This window comes from Macaca thibetana, chromosome 3, assembly GCF_024542745.1.
Source record: "Macaca thibetana thibetana isolate TM-01 chromosome 3, ASM2454274v1, whole genome shotgun sequence".
NCBI lineage: Eukaryota > Metazoa > Chordata > Mammalia > Primates > Cercopithecidae > Macaca > Macaca thibetana.
Window position 1 is genome coordinate 139,921,483 of NC_065580.1, and position 14,016 is coordinate 139,935,498.

General features: G+C 50.6%; 2 protein-coding genes and 1 pseudogene across 2 annotated transcripts in view; 2 read left to right on the forward strand and 1 right to left on the reverse strand.

The window, feature by feature from the left end:
* CUX1 (cut like homeobox 1) overlaps positions 1-14,016 on the reverse strand; it is a 1,083,765-nt gene that overhangs the window by 985,173 nt on the left and 84,576 nt on the right.
* FIS1 (fission, mitochondrial 1) overlaps positions 1-14,016 on the forward strand; it is a 386,064-nt gene that overhangs the window by 334,236 nt on the left and 37,812 nt on the right. The gene's annotated exons all lie outside the window — the stretch shown is intronic.
* Positions 1,567-4,225, forward strand: LOC126950430 (zinc-alpha-2-glycoprotein-like; annotated as a pseudogene).

Here is a 14,016-nt window from a genome sequence, read left to right on the forward strand (position 1 = left end):
AGGCACCCGCCACCTCGCCCGGCTAGTTTTTTGTATTTTTTTAGTAGAGACGGGGTTTCACCGTGTTAGCCAGGATGGTCTCGATCTCCTGACCTCGTGATCCGCCCGTCTCGGCCTCCCAAAGTGCTGGGATTACAGGCTTGAGCCACCGTGCCCGGCCGACCCCTGTGTTTTCACTGCTCAGCCCCAATCTGGCCCCATAACCAACCTCAGAGTCCCAGCCCTCCATTTCCCTGAGCAACTATTGCCTGGAAACAATCCTTGTACCAATCTCTGCATCCACCAGGAGCATTCTTTACTAGAAACGTAATCCAGTTCTGACCTTAAAAAGAAAATAGGCCGGGCGCGGTGGCTCACGCCTGGAATCCCAGCACTTTGGGAGGCCGAGACGGGCGGATCACGAGGTCAGGAGATCGAGACCATCCTGACTAACACGGTGAAACCCCGTCTCTACTAAAAATACAAAAAAATTAGCCGGGCGCGGTGGCGGGCGCCTGTAGTCCCAGCTACTCGGGAGGCTGAGGCAGGAGAATGGCGGGAACCCGGGAAGGCGGAGCTTGCAGTGAGTGGAGATCGCGCCACTGCACTCCAGTCTGGGCGACAGAGCGAGACTCCGTCTCAAAAAAAAAAAAAAAAAAAAAAAAAAAAAAAAAAAAAAAAGAAAATAAACGTATTTATTGGTTAGCTCTCAGAATCCACAGAAAGGATGGAGAACCCAGGCTCAGAATTCCAGAGGAGCGGAACAGTCAAAATCACACCAGCAACCGGCCCGGTAAACACACAGAAGCTGCCAGCAGGGGGCAGCAGAGGCCACAACACGGAATCAACAGCGTCCCCAGGGGCTGGAACTCCGACGCCCCCGCAACTACTGCAGCCCCACTGACCCCCGGAGCTGGCAGTTGCAGCCCCTGCCAAGACCACCAGAAAGCATTGTCCACTGTGCCCCCCTCTTTGTTTCCCTAACACTTGACCCGATATCCAGGGTTTATGCTTGCTGAGCATAAACCCCGTACACATCTGCTTGTTCTATTGCCAGGGAGGCTGCAAAAGGAGGATGCGACTATTTCTCCTTTGATCATGGAAGACTGGGGTTCCACAGGCACAGAAAGGAAGGAGGGAGAGATGGGAATGGGAATGTCCTCCAGACAGCTCTGGCAGGATCGGGTGTGGGAGAGTGAGGGTCCCGCCCCAGCTGGGGTCTACCCAGGTCCACGTCCTGGACATGTTGAGGCTTTTTCCAGAAGGCAGGGATGAAGTCTGGTTTGACAACACTCAAGTGACCCCAGAGGGTGTCATAATAGACTGGAAGGGCGACACATCCCAGGCACCTGCCACCCATCACACACACCTCCCACCCACTGGCATCCTTCCGCCCCAGGCACACACAAAGCCTCCGTCCAGAGATCAACCGTCTCAGCTCTGCATTTGTATAACCTGTATGTAGACTCACTGATCACAATCTCTGCCCAGCCTGTCTTGTGCATACTTCTTTCTCACTGTCAGGCGAGGAGCCTGTCCTGGCACTCCCATTGGCCTGTAGATTCACCTCCCCTAGGCAGGGCCCCAGGACCCAGGATAATACCTGTGCCTCCTGCCCAGAACCCTCCAAGCAGACACGATGGTAAGAATGGTGCCTGTCCTGCTGTCTCTGCTGCTGTTTCTGGGTCCTGCTGTCCCCCAGGAGACCCAAGATGGTGAGTGCGGAAAGCAAGGGATGGGTGCTGGAGAGGACTAGAAGGAGGTGAGAAACAGGACATGTGGCTGGGAGAAAGGCTGGATGCGCTGGGATTCCCTGGCATACGGCAGGAATGGGTGCCCAAGGCTGTCAACTCACTCAGCTCACACACACCCACGAGCATTCAGGGAGCCTCTGCGCTTGCCCGAAATAAGACCTTCAGGAATCTGAATCTAAAACCCCTAGTTTACAGTGAAAAAAAGACTCCAAAGACCAAGCGACTTGTTTGGGGTCCACATGCCTGGAGCTGCTTCTGCTCCTGTTCCTTCCCTCCTTCCGGTGGCTGGGTACACCTGCCTGATGCTGAGGGAAAGAGAGAGTAACCCCAAGGGGAAAGTGGGAAGACAGGTGGGCTGGAGGATGGTGCTAGAAGGAAACCCGTGCCCTCACCCCACACTGAGACACCACTGCAGTGGGTCTGGAAGGCGAGTGGCCGGAAGAGAAGGCAGTGGGAACTTGGTGGGAGATCAGGAGTCACTTCTAAGACAGGGAAAGGAGGCTGCTTGTGGCATGAGAATGTGCAGGATAAAGACCTGGAAGCGAATGGCTTCTCAGTTATGTGGGTTTAAAATTCATGACATTTACAAATTGTCAGAATAGGTGTTTCATGTTAGTTTTATAATAATCACATTTACGGCCGGGAGCGGTGGCTCACGTCTGTAATCCCAGCACTTTGGGAGGCCAAGGTGGGTGGGTCACGAGATCAGGAGATCGAGACCATCCCAGCTAATATGGTGAAACCCTGTCTCTACTAAAAATACAAAAAATTAGCCCAACGTGGTGGCGGGCGCCTGTAGTCCCAGCTACTTGGGAGGCTGAGGCAGAAGAAGGGCATGAACCCGGGAGGCAGAGCTTGTAGTGAGCTGAGATCGTGCCACTGCACTCCAGCCTGGGCGACAGAGTGAGACTCCATCTCAAAAAAAAAAAAAAAAATCACATTTAGAATGTTAATCCCATTCTGCATCTAAATCTTAATTATTCAGGGTTCTCCAGGGAAACAAAACTAATATACATTGTATACACAAGCCCATATGTATATATGAATATACACTGTATATATACACTAAATATATGTGTGTGTGTGTATATATATATACACGAGTGTGTGTGTGTGTATATACAAAAGAGAGAAAGGGAGGAGTTTTATTTAGTATTTCTTGTGGCTCACACAATTCTGAGGGCTAAAAGTCCTAAATCAGCAAAGCAAGCCAGCAGGCTGGAGACCCAGGAAAAAGTTGGTATTGCTGTCCTAAGTCCAAGGGTAGTCTCTGGAGGCAGAATTATTTCTTCTCTGGGGTACCTCAGCCTTTTCTCTTGACGCCTTCCACTGATTGGATGAGGCCCACCCACATTGTAGAGGGTAATCTATTTTATGCAAGGTCTGATTTAAAGGCTAATCACATTCAGAAACTCATGAGCAAGAATGATTTCAGTACTTAAATTAGAAATCTGCCATATGACCTCCAACATTACTAACAATCACGTAAATTATATTCTAAATTGACTATGGAACTCATTGTGGAAATGTCCCACTCTCTCAGCTTCCATCTTGTACCAAATTGCAAGGTACAATGCCAGGAATTCTGAGAGGTATCCTAGCCTTACCCCATGCTGATTAATTCTGGGTCACTTCTTGAGTTTTCTAGTAAATTCACCTTCCTACACTTTCTAACTATATGTATTTGTCCAGTTGGACTAGAAATGTTTATTTCTCATGTCAAGTTCAATGCAGATTGGGCAAGGTTCCTCTCCTCCACAGGGTGACTCAGGGATCCAGGCTGTTTGCATCTTGGGACTCTTCTGTTTCATCCTGTGGCCTCCATAGTCATCAACGAAAGGGATAAGAGACAGTAGGGGCAAGCCAGGTGGTAGGGTCTTGGACCAGAAGAAAGACATCAGTCACTTCCACTCACATTCTTGTTTGACAAAACTCAGTCACATGGTTCCGATGTATCTATAAGGAGGCTGAGAAATGTTATCTTCTTCTGTGCCAAGCAGATTAAACTCTGTAGTGAAGGCATAGAATGGTCTCTGAAATATCATCCCCAGCATGAAAGCAGAGCCTGTTTCCTTGAGTGAGGCTCTGATGGTGTGAAACTGAGAGCAGAGGAGAGAGCTGGGGAGGAAGAGGCCAGTGGCCAGGCTCCCCTCCTGGCCCTCTGCAGCCCCACAGTGGGACACCCTTGCATGGACCCCAGCCCTCAGAGTCTTTTCTTTTGCAGGTCATTACTCTCTGACCTATCTCTACACTGGGCTGTCCAGGCCTAGCAAAGGCACCCACAGGCTGCAGGGCACTGTCTTCCTCAATGACCGTGCATTCTTCCACTACCACAGTGAAGACGGGAAGGCTGAGCCCTGGGATCATGCAGACACGTGAAAGGAGTAGAGGACTGGGAGAAGCAGAACCAACTTCAAAAGGCTAGGGAGGACATCTTTATGGAGACCCTGAATAACATCATGGAGTATTACAACAACAGTAGTGGTCAGTGAACAACAGACCGCGGGGGTGGAAGGTCTAACCCAAGAGGCAGCCCCCCAAGTGTGAGTCGCAAGGGGTCAGCAGGATGGAAATAGTCCCAATCCCAGCAGAGGAACAGGAGGCACAGCAGAAACACAGACATGTCTGCATCTCGCCCACCCCACGGCACAGGTGCTCCCCACTTCCCCATCGATTGCCCCATCCTCATCCCAGGCTTCAGCTCATACAGGAAGTGATGGCAGAGTCACTTCCTATCCAGGCAGCTCTGACCTCATTCTATGAAGGATGTCACAGTCTGTCCTAGTCTCCCTTGCAGCTCCATCGCCTAGGACAGGGTCCGGCCAGTATTGGCTCAATTGAAATTTGTGGAATGAACAGACAAAAGCACGTGGCACACACCGTAGCCCATGCTGGGGGCTCAGGAAGTGCTGGATTCAAAACCACAGGCTGTTAGAGTTCCCTGCAGCCCTAAAGTTCCTCCTGTCCATAAGATGCAGACCGAGGAAGGGCCACCTGCACTGTGGTCGGAGGAGCTGGTGGCAGAGCCCACGCAGAGATGGTCGCTGTGCCCCCAGCCCAGTGCTCTTTCTGCTAAACCACACTGCCAGCCCCAAGGCAGCCAGCCAGGCCTGGTGAACTGCTGGTGTGAAATTATCATAGAGTGGGTGTCAAAAGATGGGCTTCTAAGTACAAAAATGCCCAAGATGCTACATGGGATCTGCAGGTTTCCAAAAGGAGGCAAGAAAGAGATAGGAAGACGTTTGAAGGATGAGGGATGGGAGGTCTTGGTAAGAAAAATGGCCCAGGCTGTGTGTCAGCAATAGGAGAGGAGGGGGCACAGGTGACCAGAAAAGACACTGGGAGAAGCTTTGATGGACAGAAATAGAAATGGCAAAGTGGATAATTACGAGGAAGGAGGATGAAGCGATGAACACAGGGTATTAGGAAATAAGAGTAACTGACATTTACTGACCACTTACTTTGTGCCAGGCCCATCTATGAGCATATATAATGCTCAGAATAGCCCCCTGAAACCGTGCTCTTGGCATTGCTGTTTCGGAGGTGAGGAAATAGAGGCCCAGGGAGGTGACTGGCTCCAGCTCATGCAACATGCCAGGTGGGGGCGGGGAGAGACCAGGGATGTGAGCCCAGACAGCTTGAGAGCTGTCAGTGTCTGTGCCAACAGCACCAACCAGTGCTGGGTAAATACCTGCTTTTATCAGCAGAATGAAGAGGCTGTGTCCCCTATGAGGTCCATTTCTGAGAGTTTTGGCTAATGGGTAAGAAGGTTGGGACTTTAGAGATTTGGGATAAAGATATCAAACACCAGAAAGCAAGAAATAAGTTATTGGGTCGGGCACAGTGGCTCACACCTGTAATCCCAGCACTTTGGGAGGCCAAGTCTGTTGGATCACCTGAGGTCAGGAGTTCGAGACCAGCCTGGCCAACATGTTGAAACCCCATCTTTACTAAAAATACAAAAATGAGCCGGGCGTAGTGGAACACACACTGTAATCCCAGCTACTTGGGAGGTTGAGGCAGGAGAATCACTTGAACCCGGGAGGCGGAGGTTGCTCCAACCTGGGCAACAGAGCAAGACTGTCTCTCACAAACACATACACACAAAAATAGACCTCTAGACCGCCCAGAACCAGAGGTCAGGCCCACCCAGGTAACCAGGTCAGAGGGCTTTGACTTTGAGGGGAAGGGGAGCACGTGAGAAAAAAAGCCCTAAGGGCAGGGACTGCCAAGGTCATGGCCGAGAGAGGCCACATATGTGTGAGCTGAAGGGACACAAAGGATGTATCTGGAGAGGTGCACAGGGAGGCCGTTCTTTGGGAAGCCTGGCGTGGTATTGTCACCCCTGGGTATGGTCCTCACCAGGACCTGCCTCCACCTTAGTCTCCTTCGGGCCACTTGTCTGTCACTTCTGCTCTTTTTTCATTTTCTTTTCTTTTTCTTCTTCTTCTTCCTTTTTTTTTTTTTTTTTTTTTTGAGATGCAGATCTGACTATGTTGTCCGTGCTGGTCTCAAACTCCTGGCCTCACATCTTCCCACTCAGCCTTCCAAAGTGCCGAGACTACAAGCATGAGCCACCATGCCTGGTCTCTTTTCTTTCTTTCCTTTTTTGGGGGGGTGGAGTTTCGCTCTTGTTGCCCAGGCTGAAGTACAATGGGGCAATCTCGGCTCACCACAACCTCCGCCTTCCGGATTCAAGTGATTCTCCTGCCTCAGCCTCCCGATAGCTGGGATTACAGGCATGCGCCACCATGCCCAGCTAATTTTGTATTTTTAGTAGAGACAGGATTTCTCCGTGTTGGTCAGGCTGGTCCTGAACTCCTGACCTCAGGTGATCCGCCTTCCCCGGCCTCCCAAAGTGCTGGGATTACAGGCGTGAGCCACCGCGCCCAGCCATTTTTTTTTTTTTTTGAGCGGTGTCTCGCTTTGTTGCCCAGGCTGGAGTGCAATAGCACGATCTCAGCTCACTGCAACCTCCACCTCCCGGGCTCAAGCAATTCTTCTGCTTCAGCCTCCCGAGTAGCTGGGATTATAGGTGTGCGCCACCAAGCCTGACTAATTTTTGTACTCTTAGTAGAGATGGGATTTCACCATGTTGGTCAGGCTGGTCTCAAACTCCTGACCTCATGATCCACCCGCCTCGGCCTCCCAAGGTGCTGGGATTACAGGCGTGAGCCACTGCACCCGGCCTCTTCTCGTTTTTTCCTTTTTTTAATTTTTTAAATTAAATTAATCTTTTTTTTTTTTTTTTTTTTTGAGCCGGAGTCTCACTCCGTTGCCCAGGCTGGAGTGCAGTGGCGCCATCTCGACTCACTGCAAGCTCCGCCTCCAGGGTTCACGCCATTCTCCTGCCTCAGCCTCTTGAGTAGCTGGGACTACAGGCGCCCACCACCACACCCAGCTAATTTTTGTGTGTGTGTGTGTGTTTTTTAGTGGAGACGGGTTTCACTGTGTTAGCCAACATGGTCTCGATCTCCTGACCTTGTGATCTGCCCACCTCGGTCAGCCTCCCAAAGTGCTGGGATTATAGGCGTGAGTCACTGTGCCTGGCCTTTCTTTTTTTAAATTATGATACATTTTTTGTCTTATCAACAAAAGGCATGAAATAGAACATTTTGAAATACATATAAAGAAAGTGAAAAAAATTAGTCACATATTCTTGAAAGAATTACCGGTAACATTTCAGTGTCTTTCTAGTATTTTTTTCTACGTATACATATAGCTTTTCCCCATTAATCAGATTTTTCTTTTTCTCTCTTTCTCCTTCCTTCCTTCCTTCCTTCCTTCCTTCCTTCCTTCCTTCCTTCCTTCCTTCCTTCCTTCCTTCCTTCCTTCCTTCCTTCCTTCCTTTCTTTCTTTTTCTTTCTTTCTTTCTTTCTTTCTTTCTTTCTTTCTTTCTTTCTTTCTTTCTTTCTTTCTTTCTTTCTTTTTCTTTCTTTCTTTCTTTCTTTCTTTGTTTGTTTTTTTTTTTGTTTTGTTTTTGAGACGGAGTCTTGCTCTGTTTTCCAGGCTGGAATGCACGGCGGGATCTCAGGTCATTGCAACCTCTGCCTCCCGGGTTCGAGCAATTCTCCTGCCTCAGCCTCCCGAGTAGCTGGGATTACAGGCACCGGCCACCACACCGGCTAATTTTTGTATTTTTAGTAGAGACGGGGTTTCACCATGTTGGCCAGGCTGGTCTCGAACTCTTGACATCAAATGATCCACCTGCCTCGGACTCCCAAAGTGCTGGGATTACAGGCGTGAGCCACTGCGCCCGGCCTTAATCAGATTTTTCTTAAAAAGAAGTGGGAAATCTCCTGGGGTTCACAAGGTAGATGTGGTCCCTGGCCTATACCTTGGGGTTTTCAGGATGAGAGCCTGGAGGAAGTCCCCAGCCTTTCTATTCAGTGGCAATACCGCTCTTCACCACAAGAGGGGGATGTGTGCTCAGGAACGTCGACCCCAAAGCTGGAAACCGCAGCCCTGGCACCTGGTGCTGGCAGCTCCCACTCGGATCACCCTTAGTCACTCCTAGCTTTACTGCTCACTGCTCAGTGCGCCTTGGTTCATGAGGGAAAAAAGACAGAACTCATGTGCTCACTCTTGCACCGTTCTGCCCGAATTTGGCAAATCTTTGGACAGCTCTGCCCTCGTGTTGCATCCTCGGGCTTTGCAGGCCATCGCCCCCAGCCTCACACCCTTCACCAATATCCCATCATTGCCCAGGACCCATAAGGCCTGTCGGGCCCAGGATGCCCTCGTCCAGCTTCCGGTCTCTTTCCCTGCCGCCTGCCACCCTATACGCTTTGTTTTTGTTTTTGGACAGCAGTGGGCTTATGTCAGCTGCGATTGCGATCACTCACCTCTGCCACCCGCAGACCTTCCTGCATGCTGCTTTTTTTTTTTTTTTTTTTTTTGAGACAGAGTCGCTCTGTTGCCCAGGCTGAAGTGCAATGGTGCAATCTCGCCTCACTGAAACCTTTGTCTCCTGGGTTGAAGCGATTCTCCCGAGTAGCTAGGACTACAGGTGCCCACCACCATGCCTGGCTAATTTTTGTATTTTTAGTAGAGACAGGGTTTCTCCATGTTGGTCAGGCTGGTCTCGAACTCCTGACCTCAGGTGATCCACCAGCCTCCACTTCCCAAAGTGCTGGGATTACAGGCGTGAGCCACCACGCCCAGCCAGAATTTGGTGAACCTTTGGACAGCTCTCCCCTTGTGTTGCAGCCTTGGGCTTCACCGGTCATCGCCCCGAGCTTCACATCCTTCACTGGTTTCCCATCATGACCCAGGACCCAGTCTGAACTCTTTATAAGGCCTGTTGGGCCCCGGATGTCCTGGTCTCGCTTCTGGCCTTTTTCCCTGCCACCCACCACCCCACATACTGTTACCAGACAGTCCTGGGCTCATGTCAGCTGCGATTGCGATCACTCAGCTCTGCCACCAGCAGACCCTCCTGCATGCACCTTTCCAGAAGGCACTTCGCAGCATTTATTTTCTTTCTTTTCTTTTTAAAATGGAGTCTCGCTCTGTGGCCCAGGCTGGAGTGCAGTGGTGCGATCTCAGCTCACTGCAACCTCCACCTCCCAGGTTCAAGCGATTCTCCTGCCTCAGCCTCCTGAGTAGCTGGGACTGCAGGTGCCCACCACCACACCCAGCTAATTTTTCTATTTTTAGTAGAGACGGGGTTTCACCATGTTGGCCAGGATGGTCTCAATCTCTTGACCTCGTGATCTATCTGCCTTGGCCTCCCAAAGTGCTGGGATTACAGGGTGAGCCACCGTGCCTGGCCTTCCCAGCATTTCATAAGCAGTTACCTCTTCCCAGGAGTCTCCCTCCACCCTGTGAGTCTGTGTTACGCCATTCTCTGATTCTCTGAGCTTCCACGGGGCCCAATGAGCCCCCGTCCCACCACTTAGCGCGCTGGAGTGTCTGTATGCCTTCTCAGATGGAAGCCCCATGAGGGTGAGCACGTGTCAGCCTCACGCACGCATATCTCCAGCACCTCGACACTGTGCTTGGCACCCCATAGGGCTCAGTAAGGAATTTACTAATTATCACTAGGTACAGTGGCTCACACTTGTAATCTCAGCACTTTGGGAGGCCAAGGTGGGAGGATCACTTGAGGCCAGAAGTTTGAGACCAGCCTGGGCAACATAGTGAGACTCCATATCTTCAAAATATTAAAAACGTAGCCAAGTGTGGTGGCATGGCCTGTAGTCCCAGCTACTCAGGAGGCCGAGGTGGGACAGTCACTTGAACCCAGGAGCTCAAGGGTGCAGTGAGCTATGATTGTGCCACTGCACTCCAGCCAGGCTGACAGAACAAGATCCTGTCTCTAAAAAAAACTGACTAAATGTGTGAATGAAGGAATGAATGAGTGTGTTCTTCCCTGTTCCCTGAGGAGAGTCTGCAACAGCTAGTGTGCTTCCCTCCATCCCCCTTCCTCCCTGTTCACTGGGTGCCTCTCATTGTCTCCCACGCCTCTGCAGACACATCCCAAGGAACACTGCTGATGAAGGACCAGTTCTGTTCCTTGTGATAGTGGAAAGAAATGGGATTTGGGCCGGGCGTGGTGGCCTACGCCTATAATCCCAGCACTTTGGGAGGCCAAGGCGGGAGGATTGCTTGAGGCCAGCCTGGGAAACATAGTAAGACCTCCATCTCTACAGAAAACAAAGATTAGCCAGGTGTGGTGGTGCATGCCTGTAATCCCAGCTGCTTGGGAGGCTGAGGCAGGAGGATAGCTTGAGCCCAGAAAGTTGAAGCTGCAGTGAGCCATGATCACACCAGTGCACTCCAGCCTGGGTGACAGAGTGAGACCCTGTGTCTAAATAATTTAAAAAAAAAAAAAAAAGAGGCCGGACACAGTGGCTCAAGCCTGTAATCCCAGCACTTTGGGAGGCTGAGGCAGGTGGATCATGAGGGTCAGAAGTTCAAGACCAGCCTGGCCAATGTGGTGAAACCCCATCTCCACTAAAAATACAAAAATTAGCCAGGCTTGGTGGCAGGTACCTGTAATCCAAGCTACTTGGGAGGCTGAGGCAGGAGAATCACTTGAGTCCCGGAGGCGGAGGTTGCAGTGAGCCAAGATCATGCCTCTGCACTCCAGCCTGGGTGACAGAGCAAGACTCCGTCTCAGAAAAAAATAAAAATTAAAAAAAATAAGTAAAAGAAATGGGATTTGGAGTGAGGCCAGCCCAGCCTCAGTACTGGCTCTACCACTTACCAGCTGTTCATGTACCTTATTTTCTCCATTTGCAAAGTGAGGAAAATAGGACCAAGCTTGCAGGGTTGCTGTGAGAAAGTACATGCCAGCCTGACAGGTGGTAGGCAGTCATTAGATCAGAGTCTTCCTCCCTCTTTCCCAGAGCCCCAACCTAAGCTCCCTCCCCTCTGGAACCTTGGGACACACACACCCCTGTAATCTGAAGTAGCAGCCACTACTTCCCTGACCCACCTATGTCTGTCCTCCCCAAGGTTGCCCTGTCCTCTATCCCCCAACAAAGAGTGGTGCCAGGCACAGAATAGATGCTCCAAAGACATGAAAAGAATGAAGGAATGAACAAAGCAGCCACCGCAGTATCCCCTGGGGCACGTTCCCCAGTAGCCACCAGGCTCTTTTTTGTTTGTTTGTTTTGACAGATTCTCACTCTTTCACCCAGGCTGGAGTGCAGTGGTGTGATCTCAGCTCACAGCAACCTCCATCTCTGCCTCCTAGGTTCCAGTGATTCTCCTGCTTCAGCCTCCCAAGTAGCTGGGACTACAAGCACACACCACCACGCATGGCTAATTTTTGTATTTTTAGTAGAGACGAGGTTTCACCATGTCAGCCAGGCTGGTCTGGAACTCCTGGCCTCGGGTGATCTGCCTGCCTCGGCCTCCCAAAGTGCTGGATTACAGGCGTGAGCCACCGCACCTGGCCTGGGCCTGGATTCTTGTGCATGGTATTAGGGCACCCCTGTGCGTTGCCCCAAGGATCACACGTGCACAGCTGTGTCATCTGAGCAAACTCCCCCAAAGGGTGTCTGCATTCTCCACAGCCATTGCTGGTGCTAAGAGGACAAGTTCCAAAAAAGAAAAGCTTTTTAAAATGTTTTATTGATTTATGCTTTATTTTTGGTAGAGATGGAGTCTTGCTGTGTTGCCCAGGCTTGTCTTAAACTCCTGGCCTCAAGTGATTCCCCTCCCCCGCCCCACCTCAGCCTCCCAAAGTGCTGGGATTACAGGTGTGAGCCACAGTGCCCGGCCTGAAATCACTTTCTAAATTTGCCCCGTTCATCCTGTTTTCCTCTTGTAAACATTTTATGTCACGTGTACCCTGAGGCCCCCCTGACAGCCCTCCTGGGGCCCAATTTGCAGCCTCTTGTGTTATATGTGATCGGAGCACCCCCAGAGCTTCGTCATCCGTGACGAGCACTCACCCTCTCTCCAGTTGGAACCATCAGCTGATGAATAAGGGCTGATTTCTTCTCAAATGATCACCACCCCCAATTCATTACATTCCAAAGACTGAGCTCAGAATCGCTTATCTGATGCTTGGTGCGGTCGTGCTTTTTTGGAACACCGTTCATTGAGGATGCAAGTCCTCTCCTGTGTGATGATCTCGGGCGCAAGCTGTGACGTGGGTTCCACGCTCTTCTGTGCTACGTCCTCCCCTGTGATTTTCGCATCTCCGATAACTGCTCGCCTCCGTCTGAGGATTTTCCTCCGCTGGTACCATTCATTGGGAGTCTCTCTAGTATGCATTATGAGATGAATGGAAAATTTCCCTCATTCATAATATTCATAGCTTTCCTCTGCCCTGTGAATTCTTTGATATTCTCCCAGAATCCTGACCAAATGTTTTGCCATGTGTATTGGGCCAGTAGAGTTTAGGCTTAGAGTCTGCAATTTCCCCAAACTGGTAACTTTTTTTTTTTTTTTTTAAAGAGATGGGGTCTTGCTCTGTTGCCCGGGCTGGAATGCAGTGGCATGATTATAGCTCACTGCAGCCTTGACCTCCTGGGCTCAAGTGATCCTCCCACCTCAGTTTTCTGAGTAGTTGGGACTACAGGCACACACCACCACACGTGGCTACTGTTTTTGGTTTTTTTGTTTTTTTTTTCTGAGACAGAGTCTTGCTTTGTTGCCCAGGCTGGAGTGCAATGGCATGAACTCGGCTCACTACAACCTTCGCCTCCTGGGTTCAAGCGATTCTCCTCCTGCCTCAGCCTCCCAAGTAGCTGGGACTACAGGTGCATACCACCATGCCCGGCTAATTATTTGTAGTTTTAGTAGAGATGGGGTTTCACCGTGTTAGCCTGGATGGTCTCGATCTCCTGACCTCGTGATCCACCCACCTTGGTCTCCCAAAGTGCTGGGATTACAGGCGTGAGCCACCTCGCCCAGCCCCATTGAGGAATTTTTAAATTCCATTTGATGGAAGAACCAGCCCGTTTTCTGTCTGTCACATGGTCATCTTGAAATAGTGCTGCCTCGAATTGCTTGAATCTGGGAGATGGAGGTTGCAGTGAGCTGAGATCGTGCCACTGCACTCCAGCCTGGGTGATAGAGCGAGACTCTGTCTCAAAAAAAGAAAAAAAACAAAGAAAAAGAAAGAAATAGTCCTGCCTCCACAGTGCCTTCTTCAGCCTGTCAAAGCCAAAAGTTTCCCAAGATCCTAAGTCTAGTAGGCAAGAAACCCTTCCAATCCCTATTAAAGCCCTGTTCATGAGGGAACTCAAGCTTTCTACCCACAGCCACTGGAATTTCTGCTGTGGGAACTGGGGGACATTCTTGAGCCATGGAAGTCTTGAGGTCGCTGGGACTGAAGAACCTGTCGTGATGCCCTCAGTTCCGTGAGTCTCGTATTCCGGTTTATTTCTGCTCCACTATATCTGAGGCCTCCTCTCCTCGTAGCAGCTATTGGGGCTGAAATGTCCAAAGTGGCTTTTGCAGTCACGTGACTGGTGCCTCACGTTCTTCCACGCGGTCTCTCTTCCTGACAGAGCAGCCTTGTCGTCTAGTACAGTTGTTGGCCTCTGAGAACCCTCTATGGATGCTCTAGGCCATTGCCCCATTACCTCTATGGCAACCCTGTATGGATGCTCTAGGCCGTGGTGCTATCACTTGTGCTACCCCCGGCCCCTCCATGGAAACCGCAGCCCAGGCAGCTGTGTCACACCATATGACCCTGCCTCTCTTCCACCCGCCAAGCCCCCAAATATACAGTTCACTGCACCAGGATCCCATATAGGCTGGCCAACGATTTTTGAAGTCATCTGGCTCAAAAATGTAGGGAAAGGCAGCCAGGCCAATC